A 7,694-nucleotide genomic window follows, 5' to 3' on the forward strand; every position below is an offset into this window, starting at 1 on the left:
ATTCCCTACTTGCCACATGGGGAAAGAACAAATTTTCTATGCAATCAATTCAATGTTTCATTTTGTCTCACCTCCCTGTTCTGATTCACACATTTGAGTACTAACATGTTTGTTGTTACCTCACAGAAAAGACAGAAATAGAGAGTTCAGAAATATGAATGTAGTGTCATATCAGTTAGTATTGCCATCACATGAATGTAGGTCTATGATTGGAATTGATGTTATTCATGTTCAATGTGTATTTATCAGAATCCCCAACAGTCCTGGTACAAAGGTGCAGCTTTTTCATTACTAACATGTCTTTTGCTATTATACACAATGAAGGCATAAATTGACAGTAGGCCTACAGGAAGAGCTGGTGTCAGAGCTATTATCATTGCCATCACTTGGATGCACTCAACATAATTATGATATTGACGTCATCCAAGTTCAGTTTTCAAACATTTGCCAGCCACAAAGAAGAACATGAGAGGGGATGTCACTGGCTTCATGGAGCTACATGTAAGTAGCTGGGAGGGCTGGTTCTGATTAATGAGAGGGGATGTCACTGGTTTCACTGAGTTTGGTGGTAGAGAGGGCTGGTCTCCACTGGCGAGATGGATGTCACAGGTCTTGCTGAGCTGCGTAGCCTAGAAGAGGCAGTCTTATTTGGCGAGAGGGGGTGTCACTGGCTTCAACAACCTGGATATCTGGGATGGCACTTGGATGTGATGCTAGCTGTTCCACTGCAATAGAGGCCAACAAGCACATTCTATTGATCTCTCATCTAATGACTGAATGTTGGTAATATAGTAACTACTACACATTTACAATGAAAAATTATTTTACTACTCATATAGACTCAATTAACTATTCAGTATTACACATAGTAAATATTCTCTTTAATGACGAACATTCAAGCAATGACAAGTTTAGTACCGATGAAAGTAATTATGTTAGATGCTGAAAGTCCAATGAAAATACTTAGTAGCCCACTTTATTTATGATATTTACATAAAAATTCCTAAATATGCATGCCAAAGGGACGTCTTCATCATCTAACCTGTTATCTTCTAACATCTGCCCAGGCTCTGATAAAATCAATATCTGTCAGCACTCTAACCAGGTTTTGATCCACTTCAATCTGACCCAAGTCCTTTCCTCAGAGTAGCATTTTCCTCCACAACTAATTGGAGAAGGCAACGGCATTCACGAACTTGTCCTTTTCCATTTCACAGGGGCATCTGGACAGGAGTTCATCTGTATATCAGACACAATGAAAGGCATTAACACTGACTTACAATTAGGATAGTCGCATTAGATCTTCACCACTCTGTAAATTCAGTCACAGAACTTGCTATCCCTTTTATTTCAGTGTAGAGTCTACCAGGTAGCTATATCTTGTAGTGCTCACATATATGCAACAGAGAAAACTCCATGAAATATGTTAGAAATAGACTGTCTACTGTAGAAGTTAAATAGCAAAAAGGAAAATAAGACCTACAGACCCTAGCCAAATTTTTGATGAGTTGACACTGCACATGACGTTGGGATGACCTCAGCCTCTCATTGTGCATCTACAAAGTAGGCCCTATGTATACAAGCTCATATAGGGCCTATGTCTTTAAATCCAGCCACATGCATGGGATTTGGGGGTCTGTAATTCCACATACAATCATATAGGAGGCCTATATGTGGCTGCAATGTACAAACTATGTAACTTGTAACCCTAAAAGTAATGATCAAGACAACCATAATCTTATTAACCACTACCACAGCTATGGGTTCAAAAAAAAAAATGTTATCAATTATTACAGCAAGAATAATAACAGCATCGTTTGAGAACACAGAGTTAAATCGAACAATTTATTGATGTTTTGTTTACTAAATATCAACATTAATTTTCATTTGCAGGATCAAAACAGTTGTTGGATCTAGGTTTATTAAAACAAAATGTACCAGGTAATTAAAGACAGTTTGTACAAACCTTTTGTACCAGTGCAAGGGCTGGTTTCAATGGGCAAGAGGGGATGTCACTGGCTTCATCAAGCTGGGTAGCTGGGAGGGCTGGTCTCGACTGATGAGAGGGGACATCACTGGCTTCACCAAGCTGGGTATAGCTGGTCGAAACTGACGAGAGGGAATGTCACTGGCTTCATCAAGCTGGTTAGCTAGGAGGGCTGGTTTCAACTGATGAAAGGATATGTCACTGGCTTCACCGAGCTGGGTAGCTGGTCGAAACTGACGAGAGGGAATTTCACTGGCTTCTGACATCAAGCTCGGTAGCTGGGAGGGCTGGTCTCAACTGACAAGAGGGGATGTCACTGGCTTCACTGAGCTGCCTAGTCAGGATGGTCCTTGAATGTGATGCTGGCTGTTGCCCTACAAAAGATACCCACATTTGCCACAATAATATCTGACAGACCTTTCTCAACAACTAGCACCTACTGTGTTACAAAGCATACACCATTAACCACTACACTAGGGACTGAGTGAACTGCGCTGCAATGCATATACGCCATTAGCCACGTATGTATACGCACAATAGATACACTTCAATCAACATTTTTGCAATGCCATGTGTACCGGAGACAATAATTAGGTACCTTACCAAACATGTGAATTCATGTTTTTGGTCCGCGATCATAGCTGCCGTGACAACATATACACGGTTGACTCTCCACAAACTATTTGTAAAAACCGAGAGTGACCAGATGATGTACACTCTACGCAGCTCTTCGCTGACACTTTCACTCATTCAGTGTCGTTTCGTAAAATTGGATTTCTCGCCTATCGCCGATTTGTAACAAACGGCAGTTCTGATGTGTCGTAACTTTCTTATTTCGAAATTTTGAGACCCATAATTTGACATGAAGGTAGAATAGGGCAACATAATCCAGAATATGGTAAAATAGGAATTCGCGTATTTACATGCAAAACACTTTAGCGTGCCATTTCTTAATGTGAACAGCGATTTTGTGCAATTGCCAGAAGCACATTTCAAAAAGGAGAACTGTTGAGCCAAATTTGGGATATGTCATTACGCAGAAAAAAAAAAAAAAAATCCAGTTATCTAATATATTGGCAGAGAAAAAGGGCCTCGGACTAGGAATGGTAGAACATTGGTCTAGGATACCTACCACCTTTGGCTTTGTGAATCTGCATGTGGCCTTTCTACAAATGTGAGTAAAATCTCAGGCAAATTGTGATATATCTTTTAGTTTACCATAATAGAAACAAGTTAGGGTGTGGGGAAAGAGTTCCTTATGTCCCCCCCCCCCACTAGTTTGCACAAATAATGGTTAGATAGGTTGCTGTTGTTGTTGTTGTTGTTTTTTTGTTTTTTTTTGCTGATGGTGGACTAAATAAAGGTTTTAAAATAATATGGGAAGTCTTCCCATAAATGGCATAACCTTTATTTAGTTTATTATCGGTAAAAAGGAATGGTAGGCCTGGTTTGTTTTGTGCAAGTTGGTGGGGGGGGGGGGACATAAGGAACTCTTTCCAGGTGGGGCATAGGACACCTATCAAAACTACTAATCTAGGCCTACTCATAACAATAGTATAGTGTGTGTAGATCCTCTAAGTGACATCTCTATCAGCAATGTTACACTAACATTGTAGGTCCTAACTGAAGTTAACTGTTACTCACACTGAACTGAATGAAGTCTTCGAGTTTCACAAATTTATTACCGATCCAGCAGAAGTGAAATGACATCTCTGTCGTTCAGCCCCTAGTGTCTTGAGGGGAATTGGGATTGACTTCATTTTATTTTTCTGTCGCCATCTCCATACTGTGTCACTGGTTTTCATTGTCTTCCTCTTCTTGGAGACAGATCTCTCGCTCTCCTCCTGCGGCTCCATTGTTGTGTGGATGGAGTGGTACGGTAAGTAGGCCTGTAAACGCAGCCAGCAGAGTTCGAGCGGACCCGTGCTAGCTAGCTGCCGGGCGGATGCCGGGAAATGCACCGATAACGCTCGCTAGCCAGTGTACAGGCACCCGGGTTTCGCCTCGCGATCGCGGCGCGTCGATGTACAGCTGTACACTCTATCTTGGGCTTGCTTTTCGCCGAGGAGAAGGCAACAAATCAACGCTGTGCCAAAATCGGACAAAAGAGGGAGGCAAAAACAACACTTGAACGGAGAGCCTCTAAGCCGACCCCCTGTGATTTTGACAAGCGTTACATGTAACGCTCTTCACAAAATCATAGATATCTTCATAATGCCGTATTTTTCATCGATTCTTTTTCATTGCTTAGTCCTTTCATAGGCATTGGCCCTTGTTTTTGCCTGTTTCACTTCATGAAATAGTACTTTTGCATTTTGGGTTCCAACACTCCTCCCCAGTCCCTTTAAAGCCACAGCTTACAAAACGTTGGTTCGACCAATTGTTGAGTATATGCTTCCACAGTTTGGGACCCATCTACCAAGAACCTAATCCACCAAGTGGAAATGGTCCAGAGAAGAGCTGCGCGATTCACTTTAAATCGCTACCATAACACCTCGAATGTCACCAAAATGCTACAAGAACTTAATTGGACCACTCTGGAACAGCGCAGAGAAAATGACAGGTTAATTATGATGTACAAAATACACAGTAATCTCACTCCTCTTTCAGCACAGGACTATATTATCAAACAGGCTACTCAGTTAACGAGAGCCTCGCAACCACTCCTATCAGGTACCATATTCGAGAACGGAATCGCATCGCCATTCGTTCTTCCCAAGAACTGTAAGGAACTGGAATTCCCTGTCGTCAGAATTGTTTCAGCGCCATCTGTGGGATCATTTCGAAACCGTCTAACGGTTGATCGCAGTGGCTAGTTTTTTTCGTCAAATTTTCTATGTGCTCGTAAATATCTGTAAATAAATTGTATTATAATGTAAATAGCACCAGTCTGCAAGAATCTTCAGTCTATTGAAGGAGGCAGACTTAATCAGAAGAAGAAGAAGAAGAACCGGAATCAGTCATTAACAGAATTGAAAAAAGAAAATGAATATTTCACGCCACCATGCATTGTTACTGGCAGTAAAGACTTTGACGCCATTAGAAGTAAAATGCACCAAGCGAGAACCATTTATTCATAGTTATTTATGTGTTATGTGGGCATGATAAAGCGATTTGTAATAATTATTTCACTTAAAGAGGAAATAAGTAAATAATTGTTCCATTTTGAAAGTGCTATAAGTACAAAGTAACTGTCTAAACAATGATTTCCTCTCTGCGGAAAAAGAAGAAGAAGAAAAATGTGCTCTTCAAATCCAGAAATGCGCGTACGCGATGCAACGCGCACCTTGCGCGCGCATGCCCCGGTTTTTAGCGTGTACCGCATGTTGCCACGTTGCCACCTTTGTTTACGAATGCAAAATTAATTCACGTTTATCATTCATACACCTTCGTTGACTATTTGGAAGCTATGGCTACTCTAGACGTAGCAGTCATTACTAAGTATGGATACATCACGTTTATGATGACTCTATTCATCACTCTCGTGGTTAATTCTCCATCGGAAATGAACACTGCTAATCGCTCGATGAACGTCAGAACACAACGAAAGAAAAGTTTCCTAAGAAAGGTCAAAGCCAAGGTGAAGGGTCAAACCCTTTTTGATGTGCGAGAAACGGTTACACATCAGAACCAGCGTAAGTACCGGTATCTAAGATTCTATGATATATTTTGCTACCTATTGTTGTCTTGCTTACTTTTAGACTGTGTTATGTCATCTCGATTCTAGGAACCATCTTATACCAAGTGTTATGTTGACGGAGGAAGGTTACCTAGAAGAAGAGTTCCTTATAATATACAGTCTCTCCTGTCAGAAGACTTAAATAACGCCTTCAGAGTGAAAGTGATTGAATTTGCTTTCAATAACATCCTATACTTTAAGGAGAGCGAACGAACCGTATTTCGAAAATAAAGTGATCATAAATACACATTAAGGGGTAAATAATTAGCATAATGACTTGTCTGACTTTAAAGGTGCGTGAAGGTGATGAAGATGTATTCTTGCGGTGTGTAGATGTGTTTAGATCTATTCCAACTTTAGTAACTCATGCAGGTAGAATCAAGATTAGCAATAATGACAGTTAAATGTTGGCCTAAACTCAGAGCCATAAATATCATGCTTTGCAATGATAGTATTTTACTTTGAAGGCGTGGCAATTTGCTTATGGATTTTCTCCCTTGTTTTGTTTGTCGGACTCCGGTGTCATGGTAGGTATTGTAACAACTCGCCTTTGCAATTTTTGCGTGTATTATTGCCTCTTTATTATGGCAATGCATGTCAGTTACCACTGTATTAGCTCCTTGTTTTAAACGAGTGGAGTGTTTTATCAACTGTACATAGTTTGTTCACAAACATGTTTCATTTCACCTGTAAAGTGTATAGCTTCTGGAAGCGGCTTTAAACTAAAAACTGGTAAAGCATCCTTTCTTTCAGGAAGAATGGAAAACAAATGTTATAAAACTCAACATGTCCTCTTTCTTTTTGTACCACACAAAGAGGCAGATCGTTCAAAGTTTAGGTAATGCTTGTCTGAAGCCTCCACAAATTCTGTCTTTGACGAGTTTTGTGAAAATGTTTGAATTTGTTACGAAAATCAAAGAGCTCTTACGTCTGGCCCTCTGATTTTCTGTTTACTTGATAATATTCTACTCGCATTCAGCGCCGAGGGGAAGATCCCAATTAATACAAGGGGCGGTGCTAAGTTGTGATGTCAAGCATCACATTGGGCTTGTTGACTGTGCGGGACATTCTGAATGTCTTGACGACTGTTCACCTACATCTTCCGCTGAATCCGCAAATTTACACAGATTGTGAGAATGTGACTAGGTAATTATTGACACATCCAATATTCTTGACGACAGTTACCAAGTGGGTAAGATTACCACTATTTGGCAGGGGCTGCGGCATGGGGGTCAGGGTCAATGGTACCCCCTCCCCCTCCTCCTCCGCTGCCACCAAGTCAAGATGAGTTGTGTTACATACACTGTAAAAACATGGGTGTTAGATTTAACACCACGGGTGTTAAATCTAACACCGATCAAACTTCAATAAAGGACCACACCCACAGGTGTTAAAAATGCACTGTGATGGTGTTGAAAAGTGTTCACCTGACACTTCGTGTTGTTAATTTGACACTGTACCAGGTGTTATTTTGACACTGTACTGGTGTTAATTAAAAAATGACACCACATGGTGTTGATTTGATACTTGTTGGTGTTAATATCAATGGTTTAACACCCGTCCAGCTTCAATAAGGGACCACACCAGCTGGTGTTACTTTGGTGTAAAATTATTTTCACATTTTTTCAAAAATCTAGTATTTTAATGTAAAATTCTTGATCGTCTTGTTTAAATTAAAAATCAACAAGAAGTGCAGTTACTAAGAAACTCTTCAAAAAACAGTTTAAAATTTGGAAATGACACCCGGGGGTGTTAATTTAACACCATAAATGAGCACCGAAAATTTAACACCAGCTCGGTGTTCACTATTTAACACCGGACTTTTTGCAGTGTAGTGACGGGAACTTAGCTAGCTTGGGAGGCATGTTGAAAATACCAGACAGTTACTCCATGATTGCGAACAGACAATACTTTATTCAGAACAATTAACTCTCTTGCTCAGCCATGTTCCTTATGGCTATCATACAGCCAGTGTGTATTATTACAATGCATGTGTGTGTTTGTGTATGTTGCCATAGCCTGTTACAC

The 7,694-nt window shown here is 40.4% G+C and overlaps 1 long non-coding RNA gene across 1 annotated transcript; it reads right to left on the bottom strand.

The window, feature by feature from the left end:
* Window positions 1-269: 269 nt before the first annotated feature.
* LOC140229305 (uncharacterized) lies at window positions 270-2,233 on the bottom strand. Its single transcript, XR_011901283.1, has 3 exons — window positions 1,967-2,233; window positions 1,103-1,239; window positions 270-725 (listed from the first exon to the last, which is right to left on the bottom strand). It is a non-coding gene; the product is annotated as an uncharacterized lncRNA (long non-coding RNA).
* Between the last annotated feature and the right edge of the window lie 5,461 nt (window positions 2,234-7,694).

Source organism: Diadema setosum, chromosome 5 (genome assembly GCF_964275005.1).
Source record: "Diadema setosum chromosome 5, eeDiaSeto1, whole genome shotgun sequence".
NCBI classification, from domain to species: domain Eukaryota; kingdom Metazoa; phylum Echinodermata; class Echinoidea; order Diadematoida; family Diadematidae; genus Diadema; species Diadema setosum.